Source organism: Bidens hawaiensis, unplaced genomic scaffold, assembly GCF_021521415.1.
Source record: "Bidens hawaiensis isolate Kalapana, Puna unplaced genomic scaffold, B.hawaiensis_p1.1 tig00025784_1, whole genome shotgun sequence".
NCBI classification, from domain to species: domain Eukaryota; kingdom Viridiplantae; phylum Streptophyta; class Magnoliopsida; order Asterales; family Asteraceae; genus Bidens; species Bidens hawaiensis.
Genome location: NW_027494129.1, coordinates 184,491 through 209,023, shown reverse-complemented (window position 1 = coordinate 209,023; position 24,533 = coordinate 184,491).

Here is a 24,533-nt window from a genome sequence, read left to right as displayed (position 1 = left end):
AACTTCATCAATCTTGGACATTTAGAATGTGAACCTATCTCGGTATCAAGTTGCAACATTTGTTGCATCAACATATTTTGAGACGCCAATGCATACATACCAGCCATATTTGAAAATAAACAAGTAATAAAATATCTTAACGAATTAGTGAACAGTAGTAGCGAACTGTGAACAGTTGTAACGAACTGTAAACAGTTGTAGCGAATTGAGTCTTAACGAATTAAATCTTAACGAATGAGGTGAGTGTGTTAACGAATCAAAAGTCAACCTAGCGAGTCAACTTAACGAATCACAAATAACGTTAACAAATCACCCAAATAGCGAAACAGATAACGAATGTGATGAAGGTTTAACGAATCACAAGTCAACTTAACGAATTGACCAAGTCAATTTAACGAATTAATCACACGAATTGATCAAGTCAACTTAACTAATTGATCAAGCGAATTGAGATAACGAATCAGCTACAGTGTATTAACGAATCACACTATAACGAATTATACTATAACGATCAGGTTGTTACAACCGTTTGTAACAAACTTGATTCCTTTCTGCCACGTGGCAAAAAGTTGTTATGACACAAATTCCAAGATAAACACGTGTCAAACGAATCAGTTATCTAGTTAACGAACTAGATAACACGAATTGATTAACTCACACGAATCAGTTAGCGAACTGATTAGCGAATGGCAAGAACTGATAGCGAATCAAGTTAAAGACATAGCGAATCGCAAGAAACTTTATAACGAATCAAGTTCATCTTCAAATCTTCAAACATTCAAGAACAATTTTCCAGAAATATGAAGATCAAACCCAGAAACTTATCAATTCCAGATCTGTAATATACATTCAATTCTTAACCAAATTTAACAAATAATATACCAAACTCTTCGTAATCACAACGCGAATACAACCCAACACATCTCGTAACCGATTATCACAATACACGAATCAATTTCAACCACAATTAATCCCCTGTTCACGGACTCAAACCGAAAACCCAATACACATCACAAATCCAATCCACAATCCAATTCCACTCAATTGAACATTCATAATACCTTAACTAAACCAAATTCACTCTCATCCATCCAGAATCAATCCTAATCAACTCGAATTGATTCAAACTCAACCCAAACAGAAAATAAACACAAACACTATAACAATAACAATCAAACCAAGTGAATTGAGCCCCGAAAGCTCTGATACCACTTGTTTGATCCCTTGTTTATCACTCGTTCTAATCAATATCTTAGATCTAATCCAGATCTATACATTGATATTAATTAAATGGATCTAACTCTTTTAATACCTTAGCTTGATTGTTAGTAGTATATATATTATCAATAAGATTAACGTGAAGCTTGAGAGAGAGAGAATACTTTAAACTTTCTGAATAATGTTAATTCTCTCAAAACTTCAACACTTTACAAGTGAACAGTGGTTCACTATTTATAGAAGACGATCTGGTTCGCTAACATCCCCTAGCGAACTAGCATCCCCTTCGTTAAATAACTTAACTTAACGAACCACCCCCTGATTCGTTAACATACCCTAACGAATCAGGAGGGAATACATTATAAAGTCCTAGTTCGCTAACATCCCTAGCGAACTAGACTTAATCTTAACGAGCTAGTCTTAGTTCGCTAGCATTCCTAGCGAACTAGACTAAACATAACGAATTAGATAAATAACATTAAATATTACATTAAAATAATCAAATAAACATTAATGATAATTTCAAAGACTCGAGACGCAAAACCGTGCACTAACAAATAATATATAATTTTTGTTACTACATAATTTTAATTATAATTATAATTATATGTGTAAAAAGTCTTAGACAATATTTAATAATTTTAATACCATTTAATATTTCAATTATATTCAGAATTTACTTACAAATTTTTAACTTAAAATCAATATCTTCATGCTGGTGTTTTTATTTCATATAATCTTTGTATGTTTCTATTTATTAATATGTTTATATTTTGTTAATGATTGTTATTATTTATACTTTGGTTGGTAACATTTAAAAAATTATAATTATAAATACAATGTTTTCTTCATTAAATATATGTTATGGTTATTTAATAAATTTTAATAAGATTTAATTTAAATATAAGATTTCAATTATGTTACATTATTTACCTACAAAGTTATATCAAAATACGATTTCAAACACAAATTTAAATACAAAATATTTTCCATTATAATGCATTTAACTCTTCCTTAGTTTAAGCTCAAAATAAAATAAAATTAATCATAAAATTAATTAGCATTTATACCCATTTTTATTTAAACGAAAGTTAACAAAAATAACCTTATAATATTTAATGACTATATAAGCGACATATCAGCCATGCATTCTTCAAAGTGTTCAAATCATCTATATTTTTACAATTTTTTTACAACTAATTTAACTTTATATGATATATTTGTTTTTGTTTCCCAACTTATTAATTTATTTCCATCTTATCAATGATGAAATTCGAAAGTTTGACCATTCTTATATATTGATATTTATAAGTAATAAAAATAATATTAAAACCATGAATTCTAAATGTTCAAACTTATGGTAATTTAAAGAAAACAATATTTGATGGTGATACATGTACATAAAATTATTTTTCACAAGACATTGATGATGAAGGTTCTGAATTGATGTGGTTATTATATTACCGAATGTTAATATTACTTTTATTACTTAAATATTAAATATATAATTATGTTTAAACTTTAGAATTTCAAGTTTGATCAAATTAATGTCTTGATTGTGTTTATAAACTTATCTTTGTTAAATGTTTGAATCATTTATAATTACAATAATTTTTCCAAAATGTCCACATTTAAGTTATTCATGCACGTTTTCCAAAATTAAATTGTTTTTACAAACTATTTTTGTTAAGCAGTCAACAAATTAGTTTAAAATGGATTTGACATTTTCAAAATAACAAATTATATTTCAAAACGTTTTAGAGTTAAATACATATTTTTTAATGGGTCAGCTTGGGTTTGATTTTCCTTTTAACACACACACACACACACACACACACACATATATATATATACTTATTTAGCAACCGATTTTATGATAAAATCACGAAAATACTATTATTACCCCCCTTATATTTACTAATATGTTTTGTAATTTTCTAGGTCTCGGACTTCATGTATGTTGAAGTGTTCCTTATAGATTGAAATTTTTGGATGTTGATTTAATTAGATGCTTAATTTTTAATTAATATGTGTTTTTTTCTCATGTTATAAGTTATAAAAAGGTTTTAACTTTTTATTTATCTTTGTTAGTGTTTGTGCGGTTTTGTATTTGAATTTACATAATAATTTAATGTCTCATAATTTATGTAAAATTATTCTTTTTTATATAAATATGACATTTGCATTTTACTAAATTTATAATATATACATTAACCTAAAATAATTTTCAATTTATGGTTAAACATCCATTATAATACAAATTAATGGTTACATAATGTTATTTAAAGTTAAAAATCCGTCATTAAAAATATTCCAATATCAAAATACTATTAAGATTTTTTTAAAATTGCATTAAAATGTCAATTAATGGTTACACGATTCTAATTGAATTTGAATTCAATATTATATTATAATAATATGTTAATTATGTCAAAACTATTGCTTAAAATAAAACCATTTGTTCCTTAATTTATGCATAATTTTGGGTATAATAGTTGTAAGATGAATATCTTTTAATTATGTCAAAATGGATGCTTAAAATAAAACTCGCATTAAAAGTTTTTAAATCTCAAAATACTTTCTAACTTAATGTTTTTTGAATAATTCAAGATTATATTAAAATATTTTAATAATGTCAATAATGTTGATTAAAATAAAACTCTCGGATCCTTAATTTATGCATAGTTATGAGCGTAATAGTAGTAAAATGATAATATGATGACTATCTTTATATAATTCTTATCATAAAATTCATTCTTTCATTCCAAGAATGTACATAGAGATCTATGATTTGTTTATAAGTTTGTGAATTGTATTTGTACCTTTATTTCTCTTATTAACAATGCATTGAATTGATTTTGTAGTGATTTTTCTTCTTTATAAGTATAAAAAATTACAACACATTTCTTTCTATTTCGATGATTGTTTAATAAACAAGACTTTATGACTTCATATATCATTATGTAGTTTTTATTGATGTATCTTTTTGGCTTCATGGATTAAGTTAGAAATATATTTTAAGTTGACATTTTACGTTATTTATTGTTGTATGTTATTTTATTTTAATAAAAACAACAATGTAATACCTTATAATGAATGTAAAATGATTTGTTCTTATAAATATTACACTATCAATTCATTATTATTATTATTATTATTATTATCATTGTCGCTATATATATATATATTTATATTTATATACAATTTTCACACGTATGATACACAGGTTACTAACCATTGAAAGATATTGAAATTTTACATCATTGTTTGAGTCTTCATCTCCAATTCTTCCAACGTTATAAAAATACATTTTTTAATATGTGACAACATTTTGTTCTAAAAGTTATTTTTATAACATAAAATGTATAATGATATCGGTATGAATGTTTTGTTTTAAAATAAATCAAACACCAATGTTTGGTTTGCAAATTATAGTTTATAATTAATAGTGTTTAAATATATCAAAATCTTATTGTAAAAGTCATAAATAAAAATCATTATAGAATATAACTTAATTTATGTATTACATGTTATATATATTTTTTACTTTTATTATAACTTTCATCTGTGTGTAACACGGGCTTTCATTATTAAACATGTTATTATTTTAATGATATATTTAATTTGGATAATATTGTTTTTTTAAATTTTCAGGTGGTGAAGCAAAATGAGTTTCTTTTGTCAGAATATTTAAAGAAGTTGATGATGGTTTAATATGAAAGGACATGTTTAGATCTTTTTGTTGATGTTTTTTTGTGGTTGGTGTACACTAACTTATTGTAACCTTAAACTTTTAATATCGACATTGTAAATGATTTACATTTTGATCCGAAAGTTGAAGAAGTTTTGTGTGCTTGAATTTGTTATATAAATTTATTATGTTTGTTGACATGTTTTTCCACCCGTGTGTAACACGGGTCTATACCCTAGCCGAATGTTCAAACTATGAAAGTGATTATGATGATTATCCCGAAAGTTTGTTGTCCGATGATAAAGTAGAAGGTAATATATAAATGCTTTAGATATTGTTGATAGATTTAATAAAAGTAGTATATTGTCAACATCTTTTTAGACTTCCTAATGAGTATATTTATGAACTTTAGATTTGTTGGTTGTACATAACAACTTAGTAATACTTAAATGTTAGTAATTATTAAACATGTTGTTATTTTAAGTTTATTTTAATTAAATATTATGTTGTTTTTAAAAATTTTCAGGTGTTTAGGAAATGGGAGTTTGTGGGTATAATTTTTGAAGACTTTGATGATGTTTAAATATCAAAGAACATGGTTAGTTATTTTGTTAATATCTTTTGGTGGTTCGCTTTAAATTAAGTTATTGTAATTTTGAAGTTTGAATCTATAGACAATGTAAATTTATAGCAGTTCGGTGACAAACTATGAACAAGTATTATGTTAACTTAAACGTATGTTTAAATTGATTATGTGTAGTGACATGTTATTCCACTCGCGTGTCACGCTGGCCTATACCCTAGTTTATATAATAGCAAGAGCAGATTACTTGGTAACAAAACTAATAGTCGAATTATGATTATAAAATAAAAAAGGCACATAATTAAGCATGATGAATAATGTCGATGACTGTTGCATTTCTCTGTTTTCTACTATAAGAAACAAATCGAAAGGCTAAAAAATATATAATACTTATTTGGGGTGAAAAATTTAAGCAGAAAAACATTTGAGGAAATGCTTGAGAATGTGACTAGTGTCACCATTATGTTTTCTTTTTATTAGTTTAGGGATTTATATGATATTGAAATTAATTTTTATTTAATTTAATAATAAAAAACTTAAAATGTAATTACATAAATTGGTTGTGGCTCAATGGTAGAGCACTCACTTTACTAGTGAGAGGTAGGGGGTTCAAACCTCACTACCACCAATTTATATGGGAGATATGACCATGGCTTGCCAGGGTTCGAGTCCTGATCTCACCCGGTTTTACCGGCTCCTCGCTGTCGTGCCGTTTGGCAGGCGTGAGGTCGGGTTTTATCCGATGAATCCCTCAATAGGTGGACCGTTACGGGCTCCGTTCGTCCAGACTAGTGGCCGGGTCGGGCTACCTTTAGCCATTGGGGACCGCGTACGGAGTACCCGGCGTTACTTAGTTGGCCGTTCAAAAAAAATGTAATTACTTTATCTTACAGATAATTTTCAATACGTAACTTAAATTATTAACTAATACGGCTAGCCCAATGATACTCGGGTGGCATGTTGACTTAGAGCTTAGGTCTAATCTTTTAGTTCGAATCACTTGAGTATTGAGTTTTTCATCTTTGGCTAGATAAATTAGGTCACGTCAAGTTTAAACCGATGCTAAATAGGCGGTTAGAGACACTATTAAATCCCAAATTTTATTGTGTTCTGTATTTTGACATATATTCTTAAAAATATGAATAACTTTTGCCTGACTTGTCATTTTCATTGTCTTGTATCTATTAAATTTTCTTCAGTAATATATTGTACTTTTGAACCCATGCAAGATAAGATGCAAAATCAAGGAAAAAGCAGTTTGGATTTCTATGATGAACATATAACATCAAGTTACCCTAACCACAAACAAACATTAATGTTGTTTAGTGATCATCTTGGAGCTCACACTTGCCACTACATACTTTGAAAACAAACAACTACACGTCTACACCGACTGATAAAACGCCATGTTGGCATCTTATTTTATTATTTACTTTTTCTTACATAAAATAGAAGTTATAACTAATACTTTTACCATGCACAAAAATTAACAAAATGCTATAGATTAAAAACAATTATTACATGGCGAAAAAAATGGCACAAGAAAGACATATTTTACGATTCATGGATAATCAACCTTTAATCAGTGGCGGATCCAGGAATTTTTTTCAGGTGGTGCACTACTTTTTGTTGTTTCAATTTCATATAGTCGGGTATAAAAAATTCCGGGTCGGTTTGAGGTTCGGATCGGTTCGATAGTTCGGGCAAAGTTCATAACAAATAAAAATACGATAAAATAGCAAATTAAAAACTAAGAAGCTGTGCCTAGACCCAAGGCTCACAAGTCACAACGCCTTGAATGCGTATTGCCCCTAAAAACGATATGCTTATGCTACGTGCCTTGTTAATCTAAGGACATTTTAAGCGCGCCTTGCGCCTTTGACAACTACGCTTAAAAGAACAGAGAGAATACATTAAAACAGTAGGAAGCCGGAATCCAAAACATAACAACCTTCTCAAAATCCAAAAGCAACTAACACCATTTAAATCAAAACACCCAATTCAACAAACAATCAACATTATTATTATTGTTCCACTTTTAATAATAATAATTCAACATTTAACAAACACCCTCTAATCCACTCTGCAGAACCTTCTGCAGCTTATCTTTCTAACAACCTAACAAATTGAAACCAACAATAACAGTTAAGAACAATTAACATTGAAGAAGAAGAAAAAGAACAATTAACATCTAACAATGAATGTAACTTTTCCTTCAAAGTGGGAGGATTCGAACAATCGAGCTTCAAGGAAGAGTGGAAGGTTATGCAGCGGCGGGAGGAGTGTAGAAGGACGGCCGGAAAAGCTGCGGCGGTACCGCGGTGGTCGGAGAACGGACAGGGACGGCTGGTAGTCTTGAAGAGGGATCAGGGGAGAGGCGCTGCAGTGTGTTTTGTGGTGTTTGTGTATTATTATTATAAAACCCTAATTGGTATAAGAGTGAGTTAAAAAAAATAAGTGTAAAAAAACGGAATCGAACATGTGACCTCTAGGTTGCAAAATTAACAACTTACCAGCTGTACAAGCGCGTCAAATAAGAATGAGGTGGTTCCTTTCCAATTTATAATGTGGTTCCTTTAATATTTTTTATACATAAATACACTATTATTTCAAAACTCGGGTGGAACCACCCATTTGTACCATAGATCCGCCACCGCCTTTAATCACTATAATAGGCTACTTTGGTAGGTACAACATAATACGTATAGATGAGACCCCCCCCCCCCCCTCCCCCAAAAAAATCCATTTAATTTTAAGTTTCTCTTTATTTGTCATTCTTAATGATGAACGAGTAGCCAACCATCTCATGACATTCAAATCGTAAAATAGTTTGTTACAACATTGTAGGGTTTTGTTAAAAAACACCATAAAATCGCTAAATACAATAACACTACAAAAGCAATGATTTTTTTTTTCTAAGTTCAAAAACACTATAAACGTCCAGTTTGAAAACACCATAACAACGCCAAATTTTTTTACAGGTTCAAAGATACTGTCAAACGATCACTTTAAAACGATATAAAAAATGTAAAGTGTTTTTTTTTAATAGTTTTATAGAACATTATCATACTCATGTTGAAGATAATAAAAATGTTCGTTATTATGATGTGAAATTTTAAAAAAAATAAAATAATAACATATTAATGTTAAGAACAATTAAATAAATGGACGGAATTTAGTAAATCTGTAAGATGAGAAACAATGTTTTGAAGTTCGAATTATCCTAATTAATAGAGATTGTTGTTAAATAAAACTAATTAACAAATTTATTTTATTTTATTATATTATCTATAATAAAACATATAAAAGAAGGTTTTTTTTATGTCACAACTACATAGCTTCTTAAAAAAAACAAATTCCGTCTCTCTCCTATTAAATGTACTTCTATTTTTTTAATAATAATTTATTTTATAGATTATATTATATTAATTATATATATTTTTGAATTGTATATTACTTTAAGAAACTTTAAATTTCAATTATATAGTCTTTATTTTCAATAAAACAATAGATGTAAATAATATATTTTTCCACATATAAAATTTATATGTTGATAATTTTCATCTCGTATAGCATCTATCTATTATAATAAAAGCCTATCAATTTTGCCACTTGTCAACACATAGCCCTCCTCATTTTTTTTTCAATCAATTTTCATATATGGTCCTTATCTTTAAGTCATTTCATTATATGGCATTAAAACTATATGTTTATTCCAACTAAATCCATTACTACATATAATAAGTATTCTCCATATAGATTGACAATAGACGAATTGGAGAACCATTTTTGTCACACGCACAATATATAGCTATATCAAGAGTTATAAGCAGGTCTATATGTTACTTTATTAAGAGTTACAGACAGATATGGACTACAAATTTTGATTTTCGATAAACAATATATACCTGCTAATACAATAACAAATGTAGTGTAAAAGGAAGTTTTTACCTATTTGTAACATATTTGTGTAATCTTAGTTATGTAATTTCTGTAATTTTAGTTTAATTTTAATTGTATTAACAATATATAATCAATTTGTTAACTGTATTTCAGTTAATGGTCAAAGTTTAAAATTTTCAACAATTACCCGTGTAATACACGGGCCTCAAACTTGTACGAGTTATAAGCTAGTAGATTATAGATGCGTGAATAATCTAAACTATACTTTTAACAAACCCTTTGATAAATACATCAAAAAGGTATAGTTAAAAATTATTGATGATGAGGTTTATATCTGGTAAACAATCCATAAATTAAACTTAAACACCTTGTTTCCAAATTTACAATCTATGTTTAATATTTATATAACTATCATCTATACTAATAATTGATTATTCCGGTTTTTGATGATGTATCAACTCTACATAAATTCTAACCTTATACAAATTGTAATAATATTAATATTGATTTTCCCACCAAAACTATATATAGTAATTAATTAATTGTAAAATAACCATCATTATCTAATAATGTTTAGTACGTACTAACTAATTGTTTGAGACAAATCATTATTATTCAATACAAATTTCATAAATATATCTTTTTTAAACTTAAATAACATTACCTTTTTATAGAACAATCATTCCATAAAGTTAAGTATTTTTTAATGTATAAGATTGAATTGAGTATAATATTGCTATACTTGTATTTATTTCACTATTTTACTTTTTAAGAAATTAAAATCTATATCATGTAGATTATCGGGTATATTATCAGCTAATAGGGTCCGGTGAATGGGTAATAAACATATAACATAAGGGGGGAAAGATAAAGACGGTGATCAGCGAGATCGTCAAGTGGTGGCGGTGGTCTGATCCACCATCCAAACCACGATCTGCGTTCGAAACATGGAATAGGTCGAGAGGTTTTTATATTTTGTGAGATTATTTGGTGGATATTGTGGCAAATAAATTGTTACGAGGGAGAGTGGGAACAAAATTCCCATGTCGGCTAATGTGATGCGTTGTTGGCCGTCTCTTTAACCCTTTAAGGGGTCCCATTTAACGTTTGAAAGTCGATGACTCATTGTTGTCATGTATATGAAGTTATTCATAAAACACCGAAAATGTTTGATTGTCAAATAAAGTTGTTTGAAATATTGTAGTCGAGTATGTAGCTGGAAGCAATTTGCTTGCTTTTAGTTATAACTTGGAACATTTCTTTAAAAAATACTCCAATTATGAAGGTTTATTTTACTATCTTTGAACTCTCTATGATTTACTTATCTATGTATATACTTTTTGGAATTTACTATTGTATCGTATCTTTGTGTCTTTCTCGGCTGTTTGTTAGCAACTTTATGTGTGATTATTAGTAGTTGTGATAACTGTTTTTCTTACATGGTTGTAATAGGCCCTAACTATATATTTATTTTATTCTTTTACATCGAGTAGGTCATGTGAATCACTCAATTTCAACTAATCCTTACAGCAGATTTTTTATTTTTTATTTTTTTTGTTTCTGTAGTTTTGCTTAAATCCACCCTATTTTGTTCATAACAATCTGACTACAGGCAGAAGAGAAATGACACACACGTCTTTGCTGCAAATGTTCAACAAACAGAACCTGCTGACCTAGCAAAGGACCTTGGTCTCATTTTTTCCAATTAATGTAAGCTGTTTATATTGACCCATTCGACATGTTAAAGATAGAAACATAACCCATATATATTTGTAATTCATTTTCGCTTCTTTCTTTTATTCATTTTTAATTACATTATCTGTGCCTGGATTGGTTAATTTGACCCGTTTTGAGTGTGTTCATATCATTGCATAAGTAAGTATATGTGTCTGCTTTCCTTAGAGTCAAATTTACTACACACATTTGACCAGCTGATGTTTGTTTGGTTTTGCTTAACACAACATCAAGTTTTATTAAATGACTCTTGACATCATATTTATAATTAGAAGACTTCTTTAATATTTTTTCAACTACACTCTAGATACATAACCAACAAACTATGTTCGTTTGTATTTGTCATAAAATAAATTCCATTGATTTGTTCACATCTTCAAATTTGTGGCACAATATGGTCTATGTAAATGACACATGGCAACGTTTTGTATTTATGGCAATATCTATCTAAAAATAATTAGTATTTAAATTAAATGTTTTCTAAAAATAATTTAGTCATTAATAACATTGATCGACTTCCATTTTTTTCTATTCTAATATATATTTATTTGAATTTGAATTCGATACTTTTACACAATAATTCTAATATTATTTTTTCCGATTTATATCGATTTTTATATAAGCTAAAATTCAAAGGGGATTAAAAATCACAGATTGTGAACGAAGCTAAGTCCTTTTCATTTTCATTTATAAGTAATTTTTTTTCTTTTAAACATTCTTATCATTTCTTAATATCTATAAACTTCTTTTGTTTTGTCATTTATTGGTGTCTAAAAATTATTTTATGAAAGACAATGTGTAAAAGGAGTTAATTTTATAATTGTAGCTTCAGTTTATAATTATATTATAATGAAAGTACAATATTGTCCATCACCAGCAGTAAAAGGAGAAAATTACCTAAATAGCCCTTTTAATGAGAGAGAAAAGACAATATAGCCCGTGAGATTTCAAATTCCAAAAATAGCCCACCAAATTCAACGTCCTCGTGAGTTTTTGAGATTCTCCGTGAGTTTTCGTGGACGAATAAAAAGCTGCCATGTGTTTTCCATTCCCACCTACCACGCTAGTATTCATCCCAAATCTGTCTTAAACGTGGAATTTCACATCAAATCTAACCTGATGAAAACCATCTTTAACGTGATGTTTCAAGCTGTTTCTGTCTCCAACGTGAGTTTTTAAATTTATGGTTTTTAAAGTTTTTTTGAAATTCATCTCCAAAGATGAATTTCAAATGAATTTCGTAAATTTTAAAAAATCTATAACATCTTCATCTTCTTCATCATATTTATCACCTTCATCATCTTTCCGGTCACCGGCACCATCACCGCCGGCAACATATACCAACCAGCCATGGCGGGTGAACCGTTCGGGGACGCGGCATAAGGACACCGCGTAGCAGTTTCCGATGAAGACGTTGGATCTGGTGTATGCTTCTGCACGGTACCGTGACTATAAATTGTCTATCTATCTATCTTCTATAAATTGTCTTCTCTCATAGAAGCATATGTCCTTCACCCACACCTGAGCTGCAGGCAACAATCAAAGATATATATATATATATATATATATATATATATATATATATATATATATATATCTTTGATTGTTCATGAAAACCGTATCTCTTGCTTCCTTTGTTGTATTACTCAGACCCCTTGAAGCTTCAGACTCTGATGGTTTTATGTTCATCTTGTGCTATATGTTCGGTGTTACAAATCTCTCGTTTCTTCTTTGGTTATTTTGTACAAAACTCGATCTCGGTTTATTTTGTTATATTCTTTAAGGAGCTAATGGTGTTACTTTTTTGTAAATCAATGGACCAAACCTATAAGTTTGTAAAAAATAATGTATCAGATCGATCATGAATGCATCATTTTTCTCGATCGTAACGATAATAATCTATTACTCAGTTAGTTGCATCACAAACGGTTAACACAGTCATTGACTCTTAACTTCAAAAGCATAAAGGGTAAGGAATAATAATATTGATCAGGAAGAGTTTATTCAACTAAAATAACCCAAATCCCATTTTCACTTTGTACATTCAAAAAGGAATCATCATCAACTAAAATTTTGAAGAAAATAGTTTGCCCGCCGGGTGTTCGACAAAATGCCTCAATGAAATAATCTTTGTTTTTGGTGTTTTGAGGAGGGGAGGGCAACGCGTGGTTGCTCTCCTCCTTCCTCTTTGGTTCGGGTGTTCATTCCTCAAACTCAACTCGAGTTTTGTTTTATTATTATTTTTCTTGGTGTGGTACGTGGCTACCGGGGTGTTTTGTGGGTCGGGGGTGGTATGACCGGGGCTATTGAGGAGGTTTTTTGGCCGTGTCCGTTTAGAGGCTTCCACTGTTGCCCGGATGGATTACCGGGGTCCAAGGGGGTTCGATTGGCCGCACATATTAAGCGGCTTCATTTATCATCGGATGACAAGAAAGAGACCTTACGGGAGGCGATCTCGACAAATTTGGATTTGTTTATTTCGGTTGGTGAGGCTTTAAAGGTCTCGCGTAGGTGGATGTGTGGAGCGTGTATGGAGTCACATGCTCTCCGTCGGGGGTGCCATCATGATGACGGGTCGGTCTGGTACAAGTGTGTCACGGGAGATGTGGAGGAATATATAGTGGGGATTGCGAAGCCACATGTTGGGAGGGAAGTTGTCGCGGTGGGAAGGGTGGAGGTGGATGTAGCTCTCCTTGAGCGTGTCTTCACTCTTCCTATTACGACTGTTAAAAACATTCCTCATAGTTGTCGTATGGCTTTTTCCCAAGCCTTAGTGGGTGCTCTGGGTAAGGTGGCGGCTATGCCAGAGTCTGTTGAGGCGTGGGTGAAACTGTTGTTGTTACCACGTTGCACCTTACGAGTTTTCAGACCTTCTAATCGTCAGCAACGCAGGTCTGGCAATAGAAAGTCTGAGCAATGCCGAATTATTCAACGGTCGCTATCCGCTTGGGGTGACCGTGACGGTTTCTTTGAGCTCCTTATATCGCTTTTTAACCAACCCCTAGGAGATGCCCCAGGTGGTGATGCGTTTGTACCCGAGTCTGACAACGCCGGGTTGGCCGCCAATGTTAAACAATGTTTGCGAAAAGTAGCGGACGGGCATTTCACTGCTGCGGTCAAGGTATTATGCTGTTCAGGGGTTGCACCTTTCGGTAAGGATACTTTGAAGGCTTTGTTGTCTAAGCATACCATCATGGCACCTCCGATTATGCCTGCTTCCTTGCTTTCTGAGTCTCCCCTTGTCGTGGACGTTGATAGTGTGCTTGGGTGCATTAAGTCTTTCCCTAAAGGGACTTCGTGTGGGCGGGATGGTTTGCGAGCCCAACACATTTTAGATGCGTTGTGCGGAGAGGGGTCTCCGATTGCGGATGGTTTGCTCAAGGCTATCTCTGCGGTGGTTAATTTATTTTTGGGGGGAAGGTGTCCTAAGGTGTTGGCAGAGTTTGTTGCGTCTGCCCCACTTACGCCGTTGCTTAAACCGGACAATGGGATTAGACCTATTGTCGTTGGGGCCATTTGGAGGCGGTTGGTCTCTAAGGTGGCTATGAGGGGTGTCAGGAAGGAGATGGCTAAATACCTCGGTGACTTTCAATTTGGGGTGGGAGTCCCCAGTGGGGCAAAGGCCGTGCTTCATAGCGCGAACAGGTTTCTAAATCAGTTTCATTCGGATGGGTCATTGGCTATGCTTACTGTTGATTTCTCCAATGCCTTCAACTTAGTAGATAGGACGACCCTTCTACATGAGGTCCGGAGTCGATGTCCTTCCATTTCTCTTTGGGTGGATTTTTTATATGGGCAGTCGGCTAGGTTATATGTGGGTGATACTTTCGTTAAATCTACCACTGGGGTTCAACAGGGGGACCCTCTTGGGCCTCTCCTTTTTGCCTTATCTTTGCACCCACTTGTTCACCAAATCAGAGATCGGTGCAAGCTTCTCTTTCATGCTTGGTACTTGGATGATGGCACGATTATCGGGGATACTAGAGAGGTAGCCAAAACATTAGATATTATCAGGTTTGAGGGGCCTCGTTTGGGTCTTGAATTAAACGTTAAGAAAACAGAGTTATTTTGGCCAACATGCAATAGGGTGAAAGCACAGGAGGGGTTGTTCCCTTGAGGGATTGGAAGGTCGGTGCTTGGCGTGAAACTCCTTGGTGGCGCTGTAAGCCATGATGCGGGGTTTATCAGCAGTTTGGCTATGAAAACGGCATCTAGCGCTGTGGAACTGATGAGCTGTCTCCCAATACTTCGGGATCCTCAATGCGAGCTTCTTTTGCTTCGCTCATGTATGGGAGTCGCCAAGCTTTTGTTCGGTTTGAGAACGTGCCAACCTATGTATATGGGGGAAGCTGTTTCTATATTTGACAATGGTTTTCGAAGGGCGATTGAGGACATCGTGGTTTGTGGAGGTCCGTTCTTTGGGGATCTTCAATGGAGGTTGGCATCACTTCCGACCCGTTATGGGGGGTTGGGTCTCTGTTCGGCCGAGGATGTATCTACATATGCTTTTGTGGCTTCGAGAGCACAGTCGTGGTGTTTGCAAGACCATATTCTTCGGGGTTGTGATATTTATGGGCTGGACTCTGATTATGGGTGTACGATAGATCGTTTACGTACTTCACTTCCAGATTTTGATCTTAGTGGGTTCTCTAATAAGGACACCGCCCCCCCTAAAGCCCAACATGTTGTGGCGAGTGCCTTATTTAGTGGAATCGTCAAGAGTTTAGAAGTGAAGTTTGATCTATCCCCTCGCCAAAAGGCGGTGTTTGAATGCCTTCGGGCTCCTCGGGCACACCATTTCCTAACAGCCATCCCCATTGAAGGATTAGGCCAACGTATGTCGGGTTTGGAGTATCGGGCTATCCTTAAGTACCGGTTAATGATCCCTATGTTCCGACGGATGAACCTTGCCCAATTTGTCGCAAGGTCTGTTTGGATTCTTTTGGTGACCATGCGGTGCATTGCAAAGAATTGCCTGGCTTTAAATACATACATGATCTGGTTAGGGATGTTCTGTGTGATGTTCTTAAACGGGCAGGGATTTCTGCTAAAAAGGAGGCCCCTGTTAACTTTCTCACGGATCCTCTTGAAGGGAGGTCTACTTTATGACCAGCTGATATTCTTGTGTTCGGGTGGGCAGGGGGGAAACACGCTTGTGTGGATCTTATAGGAATGTCTCCTCTTGTTGGGCTCAGGGACCGTGGGTTTGTTGTGGGTCAGGCTGCGTTGAAGGCTGAATCGGGCAAAGTTGTTAAACACGAGAAAGTTTGTTTAGATAATCAACATGTCTTTCTACCATTTGCCTTTGATACATTTGGTTTTCTAGCTCCAGAGGCTGTGACATTTTTGAGTAGGGTTTAGCGCGTCGTACACGGAACCTTTTCAGCTTCCAGGTCCCAAAGCTTCGTTTTTAGCAGGATTGGCTTTGCTACTCAAAAGGGAGTTGCGGCGCAGCTTGTTGCCCGTTTGCCTGCCACTTTATTATAATCGTTTTATAGTAAATTTCTAAAAATCTAATGGCTTAACAAAGACAGGGATGCAAGGAACTGGTCACTCACTCCATTATTAAAGCTTGGAGTTGGATGAAGAAGATGATGAAAATGATTTTTTTTAAAAGGCGAAATTCATTTGAAATTCATCTTTGGAGATGAATTTCAAAAAAACACAAAAACCATATTTTTTGAAAAGTCACGTTGCCGATGAAAACAGTTTGAAACATCACGTTACAGTTGGTTTTCTTCATGTTATATTTGATGACAAAAATTACGCTTCAGATAGATTTGGGATGAAAAATAGCGTGGTAGGTGGGAATGGAAAACACATGACAGCTTTTTATTCGTCCACGAAACCTCACGGGGAATCTCAAAAACTCACGAGGCCGTTGGATTTGGTGGGCTATTTTTGAAATTTGAATCACACGGGCTATATTGCATTTTCTCTCTCATCAAATAGGGGGTAATTTTCTCTTAAAAAAATAGTTTTTTTTTTTAAATTCCGTACGCTCTTTGGTTTTTTGGAATTGATTTTGTTTGTTTTATTTTATCTGGTTTCATGAACTTTAAAATAATGTTGAGACATACACTAATGTTGTTTTATGCTTTTTAAAAATGTCAAATGCTTATACAATACGATATTTCATTATGAATTAATTTTAAAATAAAGAAACTTTAATTTTCCGATCGTATGGATTCCTTCGATTAAATGTAATTGAGTATATATACGATCAATTCATATGTCTTAACTTTAGTGTAGTAAGTAAATAAAAATATAAAATGGATTTCTTTCTAATAAAATGATAACTTTCAATTTGCATTTCTTCTCGAATAAGCAATGGAATCTATCTATAAGTACTAGTGGAAGAGCCCGCGCTTCGCTGCGGCCCTGCGGTGTCATATGAGGGAGTTGAGAATGACGTATTTTATTTGTTTGTGGGTATTTAATTTTCAAACCGATTTACTAATAAATTTATATACCAATTGACTATAAAAACACTTAAAAATAATACATATTCTATGCATGTATTCATAATCTTCTGTAATATGAACCTTTCTAAAGTCTGCAACATTATCAAGACGCGGAATAAAATCCGGGCCATGGCTGCCTTCCTAGTCTTCCATTTGTAACATCTTTCTGATCTTTTAGAATGTTTATCACTCGCTAACTCAGCCACTTGTGTGGAAAAGCTCCACTTTTGGGCCGAGTTTTCCTCAACATTTCAGCCCGAGAAGCATCCAGGAATTATCTTCAATTATTGAAATGGGCCGATTTTTGGGCCGAGTTTTCCTCAACATTTTAGCCTGATTCCTCGGGTTCACCAGTATCAAAACCTAAACCCAATTCTTCAATTATTGAAATGGGCTCTTCATTGATATAGGCTTTTGATGACTATTATAAATCACCCGAATTATCTTTAAACTGAAAAGATGGAAGCGTGTACACCTTTGATTTTGATTTTGACTCAAAATTTGACCCAACCCGTTTGGGGTTTGGCCCGGAAACACAGTTGACGACATAAACATTCATACAACAATATAACAAACACCGGTTACTACCAAAATTGTTGCCATGGAACGTGTGGACTTTTTCCATTTAACTTGCAAAAGTGAACTCGAAACCATTTTATGGAAAAAGTCCTACACCCTAAAGGCCTAAAAACCCGAAGCATGTCCGAACCAGATTTATGAACCCAAACCAAATGAAAACCTTTTAAAAATGACATGTTTTGACCCGAACCAAATTGATACGTTTTGAAAATGATCCATTTTGACCCGAACCAAATCGATACCTTCTAAAACTAACATGGTTTAAGCCTAACCAAATAGATATAATTTTAAAAAACCCGTTAAAACCCGAACCAAATCGATACTTTTTTATATGATCCATTTTGAGCCGAACCAAATTGATACCCTATTGAAATGATTCATTTTGACCCAAACCAAAGCAAATCAAAACCTTTTAAAATGACCCGTTTTAACTCTAACCAAATCGATACATTTTTAAAATGACTCGTTTTAACTCTAACCAAATCGATAGCTTTTTAAAATGGCCAGCTTTGAGCTGAACCAAATTGATACAACTTTTAAAAGAACCTGTTGAAACCCGAACCAAATCGTCACCTTTTTAAAAGGACATGTTAAAAACTAATTAAATCGATAACCTTTTATACTATTCCGTTTTGAGCCGAAACAAATTGATTCACTTTAAAGTGACTTGTTTTAACCAAAACTACATTGATACCCTTTTAAAATGACTCGTTTTAACCCCTATTAAGAGTAAGCAGAACAAAATTGGTTCCCTTTTAAAATGGCCCATTTTCAACTGAACCAAAGCAAATCAAAACCTTATGAAATTGCCCCATTTTCACATGTACCAAAAAGTTACATTTTTTTTAAATGGCTCGTTTGTCACCCATACCAAATCATCACGTTTTTTATAAATGACTCGTTTTTTTGCCCGTACCAAAGCATTTTTAAATGGCTTGTTTTTACCCAAACCAAATCGTTACGTTTTTTTAAATTACTCGTTTTTACCCTACCAAAGTGCTAAGTTTTTTTTAAATGGCCCGTTTTTACCCAAACCAAATCGTTACTTCTTTTTAAATGACCCGTTTCTACCCTAACAAAATCGTCACCTTTTTTAAATTGCCCGTCTGGAGCCGAACCAAATCGATACGATTTTAGAAAAAACCCGTTAAAACTCGAACTAAATCAATACCTAGTATAAAAAAAATTAGTACTAAACTTTTAACTACTTGCTACCTTTGTTAAAAGATATGATGACCTTCACTTTGACCACCTGATTTCCTAAATGTAATAACACCAAATATTGAAAACATCAAATGGAGCACACTACAGAATGCGAATCTTAATGAAAAAAATGTGTAATTACTATTACCTTATATACGAAGTAAAAGAGTTTAATCAGTCATCAACGCCATACTTTATACCTAAATCAAAGACAACGAAAAAAAATAAGGTGGTTAAGATAAAAAAAAATAGAGCAAGTTAATAGAAATAGTAACTCTATACCCTGCAAAAGTGTGGCATCAATAAACAATTAATAGTTTAGCAATCAAAATTATATAAAAAAAGTGATAACTATAACCATACATGAAATGAATGACTTTGCAAATGTTGCTCAGATGTGCAGGTTTTTTAAACGAAACTCTACATTCCTTGCAAACATTCATCTTCCCCTCTTTTTGCTCCTCTTTAAGTTCATCCTAAATGACAACAAAATTAACATCATAATATTGTAAGTCGTTAAATCAAATAATCAAAACCAGTAAATTCCATGTTAATGGTTGTAATAACATTAGAACTCAACTTAAATGTGTACCATCTCATACAACAATATCTATACACAATATAAAATTTGTTGCGAATAAATCTAATTAATCACATAAAAAAGTAATACAATTGTTTACTGCAAACAAGAACACACATCCAATTCAACAACAAATTAATCAAGCTTCCATGATTTTCTTATGTTACAAAGCCCAGAGGCCAGAAAACGATTCAGAGAAGTGTAAGTTAATTGATAAATGCCTATTGAGTATTGACCCTTTTGAAAGACAGCATTTGAAAGAAGCAAAACTTACACATTCTTCAAACTGATATGGTGGTTTCCTAGTAGATGGCTCGTACTTGTTTTCGCTGATAATGAAAATTTTGTTACTGCTTTAGCTCCAAAACTTTCATTTATGATATATTCTTTTCTACCATTACATTGAAATTGAAAAATTCCTCTTAAGCCATCTAATAACAGTTGTTACATCACTGATTACTCGAATGCAACTATGAGTACTGAACAACTTTTTTATCAGTGTTAATTAGAACGATTGTAAAGCTTTCGACTTTATTTGGTAGCTTATTGGGCTTTGATGTTATGTTACAGGTTGCAAGAACTACCAAAAATCTAATATTTGACTCCATAATAGTAGGCCGAACCAATGTTACAACTTATACCTCCTTGACCGCTCTTTTAACATATTTGATTGCAAGCATATGAATCACACTCCAATGACCTAAAATATTGCTCTAATGCCTTCACGAATGAAAACGCTTAACTGCAAACATTTTCAGATATTACAATACTCAAACTGACCAATTTATATTCTGACGGTCAATTAGTTTCCTATTTTCTGTATTATTACATGTATTATTACAGAAATGTGTTAATTAACTTTTTATGCCAACATTCCATAGAAACTTTTAAATAGTTAAAGCCAAAGTTACACCCTCGGTTCAGTTCTGTTAAGTTATTTCAGTTTTAAATACACGATTAACTGAAGGCAAACAAAAAAATCGGTTATTTAAAAAATGAAAAATAATCATCGATTATTGCTTCAACTTGTTTTTTCAAGTCGATTAATTCGGTTCGGTTAATTAAGGTCAACACTCTTGAGATTCAAAGAGAGTTAATGCCAATGCCAGAGTTACACACTCGGTTCAGTTCGGTTAAGGTATGTCAGTTTTAAATATACGGTTAACTGAAGCCAAACAAAAAAATTGGTTTTTAAATAAAATAAAAACTGATCATCAATTATTGCTTCAGCTTGTAATATCAGTTGGTTTAATTCGGTTCAGTTTTTTAAGATCAACATTCTTAAAATTCAAAGATACTACTTGCATTGCAAATTGAGGAACATAAAAAAATTGAAGTTTAGTACTTGAATTCACAATAAAAAGATTTTTAATTCAAAAAAACTATTTGTGAAATTGTGAACCATACCAAGCAAACTGATATTCACAGCCAAACCGTTAATTTGAGTATCCATTTTACACCAAATTTATATATGATCAATACAAAATATTTTGAAAAAAATAATGTTATTGAGATCTTTATACAATTCCGATAATAATTAATATAAAACTTAGAGCATACCTGGTTGGGTAGAAAGATCGAACTTTGCAATTGCTCACAAGCAAACTAATCTTCACATCTAAGACACTAATTTCACTCAAACCATTTTGAACATAATGTTATTGAGATGTTTATATTGAATATAAAACACAGAACATACCTTTTGGGTAGAAAGACCCAACCATGCAGTTGGTTAAAAACCTGAGTTAACAACAAAAAATATAAAACTTAAAAATTTTGGATATGAGAAATAGGAGAAGAACATGATTACATACCTTCTAATGATAACAAAACATGTTATGGCAAACATGGGGCACTTTTAAAGCAGAGGGTTTGTAACTAAGCATTGATTGAGCTTCGGTTACTAATTGGATCAGTCGGATAGCTATATTCCTTAACCATTGATTCGTTGCAATCAATTGAAATTAAAATAGGTAATAAACAGATTGTGAACCACTCATACCATTAATCGTTATTCATTGAATCGTTGCAATCAATTGAAATTAAAATAGGTAATAAACAGATTGTGAACCACTCATACCATTAATCGTTATTCATTGAATCGTTGCACTCAATCAACTTAAAAGAATGTTGAGTAGGGCTTATTGTTTATTTATTTTATTCTTCACACCCTTGCATTAGATTTAATATATAAAACTCTTTAAAGATAAAGAATTGGACAATTAATTAATTTAATTCTAAACTATTTGCATCCCCACATCATAAATAAACCAAATGAATGATGAAATAATGAATTGGACAACCATTTGTTAACTTATAATGTTTAAACCTTTTGTATCCTCAAATGTTAAAAGAGTAATATAACAAAACATGAAGCTTTATCAAGTTGTACCGAACACTTTAAGAACGAATCTAGAGATTGTCAAATTACTTTTGCTGCCCAATTATAAAATGTCTTTTTCGTCCCTGTCAAGTAATTGTGAAATTACGTTAATTGCAGGCATCATGTGGTGGCGGAAGGTTAATCAGGCATCATGTGGTGGCGTTGATAGCCGAAAGACAAGGGCACATGCACCAATCTGCCGGTGTCCCGATGATTGAGTGTTATGTGTCTTATGTCCAAGGCTTGATTCAAAACTACTATTGAGCCGGGGGTCTCACCGGAAGCAGCCTCTCTATCCCTATGGGATAGAGGTAATGCTGTCTACATCTTACCCTCCTCAGACCCTATCATAGCATTGCTATTGGTGGGATATACTGAGTACGATGATGATGATGATGATGATGATGATGCCATCACTCTTGCTTAATAATATAATATAGATAATAAAACTGTAACATCCCGTTTTTCGAGTTTCGGATAATAAATGAAATACGAGTTATTAGGAGTCGGGCTAGTGTTGGGTTAAATGGATATGGGTTATGGACTTGGGTTATGAAAGAAAGAGGAAAGGACCATGGGCTTAAGCCCATGATCCATAATTATATAAACCTTAATTACCCATTTATTTCTCATTTCACACATATTCCATACATCACCAAAACACACACTTAAGCTCTCTCTCTCTAGTCTCTCTCTCTAGCCGAAACATAGAAGAAGAACCGATCCCAATCCAAGGTATGATAGTATGATATTGTTTGAGCTTAAACCCGTTAGATATAATCACAAAACGACGAGCCGACACCGTTACATCGTTAAAGTCACGAGATTCGGGTGGAATCGGGTATAAACCGAACCTAAGATGAGCTTAGGGGTCACCCTAGCTTAGATCTGGGTCGAACGGGACGAAAAACAATGAAAAACGGTGTAACACGGTGAAAATACGTTTTTCCAGTGAGTTTTACGGTATTCCGGCAATGGCGGCGCCGGAAAAGTTATGTACGAGGTTAAAGTGTCAGAGAATGTTTCTGACATTCTCTGACCTAACCCTAATTCGCTAGCGGAAAAATAACGAACTAGCATGTAGTTCGTTAAGGAAATAAGGACGAACTAGCTCATTCGTTAAGGCCATTCGTTAAGGCCATTTATTATGAGAGGGACGGATGAACCCCATTCGTTATAGGGTTCATTCGTTGACCAGATCAGTTCGTCTTAGAGGTCAATTCGTTATGCAGATCAGTTCGCTAAATGGGTTAATTCGCTACAATAGTCAGTTCGTTATGGGGGCTAATTCGTTAAGAATCCCCATTCGTTAAGAACGGAATAACGAACTGGATGTTTGGAAGAATGACAGAACGGTCCCTGGCCTATAAAAGAATGATATAATTACACATTAACCCTTGAACTTTTAAGTTAGTAAATTAATTAATGATTAAAATGTTAATGGGAAATGTGATAAGACGGTTAAAAGAAATAAAAATTTTTCAGGCTGACCTGGCAGCTCGACCCCGCTGCCAGGGGCGCTGCCCCCGGAACCCCGTTCGTTGAGGGTTATAATTAGACTAGAAACGTGATAGGGGTAGTAATAGTTAATTGATACGTATAATTGTTATACAGTTAGTCGTACACAGCTATAGAATGGAATAACTATTAACGGTGAACGTAACAGAGTTCAGGTGAGTTTCTAGCCCGACTTCCTTGTTATGTTTTCGGGGCTGTGTGCATACTCGATGTGATAGTCAATACACTTACCTTAGGTGGTAAGTGTATGCCTTGTATGATTTATGTATGACGATTGCTTGACGGTGCGTGACCGATCTTCGGATATTGCATGTGCCGTCAAGTGTTAGTTAAAGGTATGATTGATATGTATGATGTATGAACAATGTATGTATGAAATGCTGATGGTACGTGAACGCTGTAAGGAGATTGCACATATTTTCAAGGAAAGTATGTAAATGACAGGTATGTTATAGTAGCACAAATGTAGGGAACCGACCCTAATAATATCGGTGAATGAAGGGAACTGACCCTAATAGTATCGGAGAATGTAGGGAACCGACCCTAATAATATCGGCGAACGTAGGGAACCGACCCTAATAATATCGGCGAAAGTTATAGGGCAGAATGCTCTTTAAAACGTATATGTATGAATGAAAGTATGTAAGTAAGTACGAAAGAAAGAATGAAAGTATGTA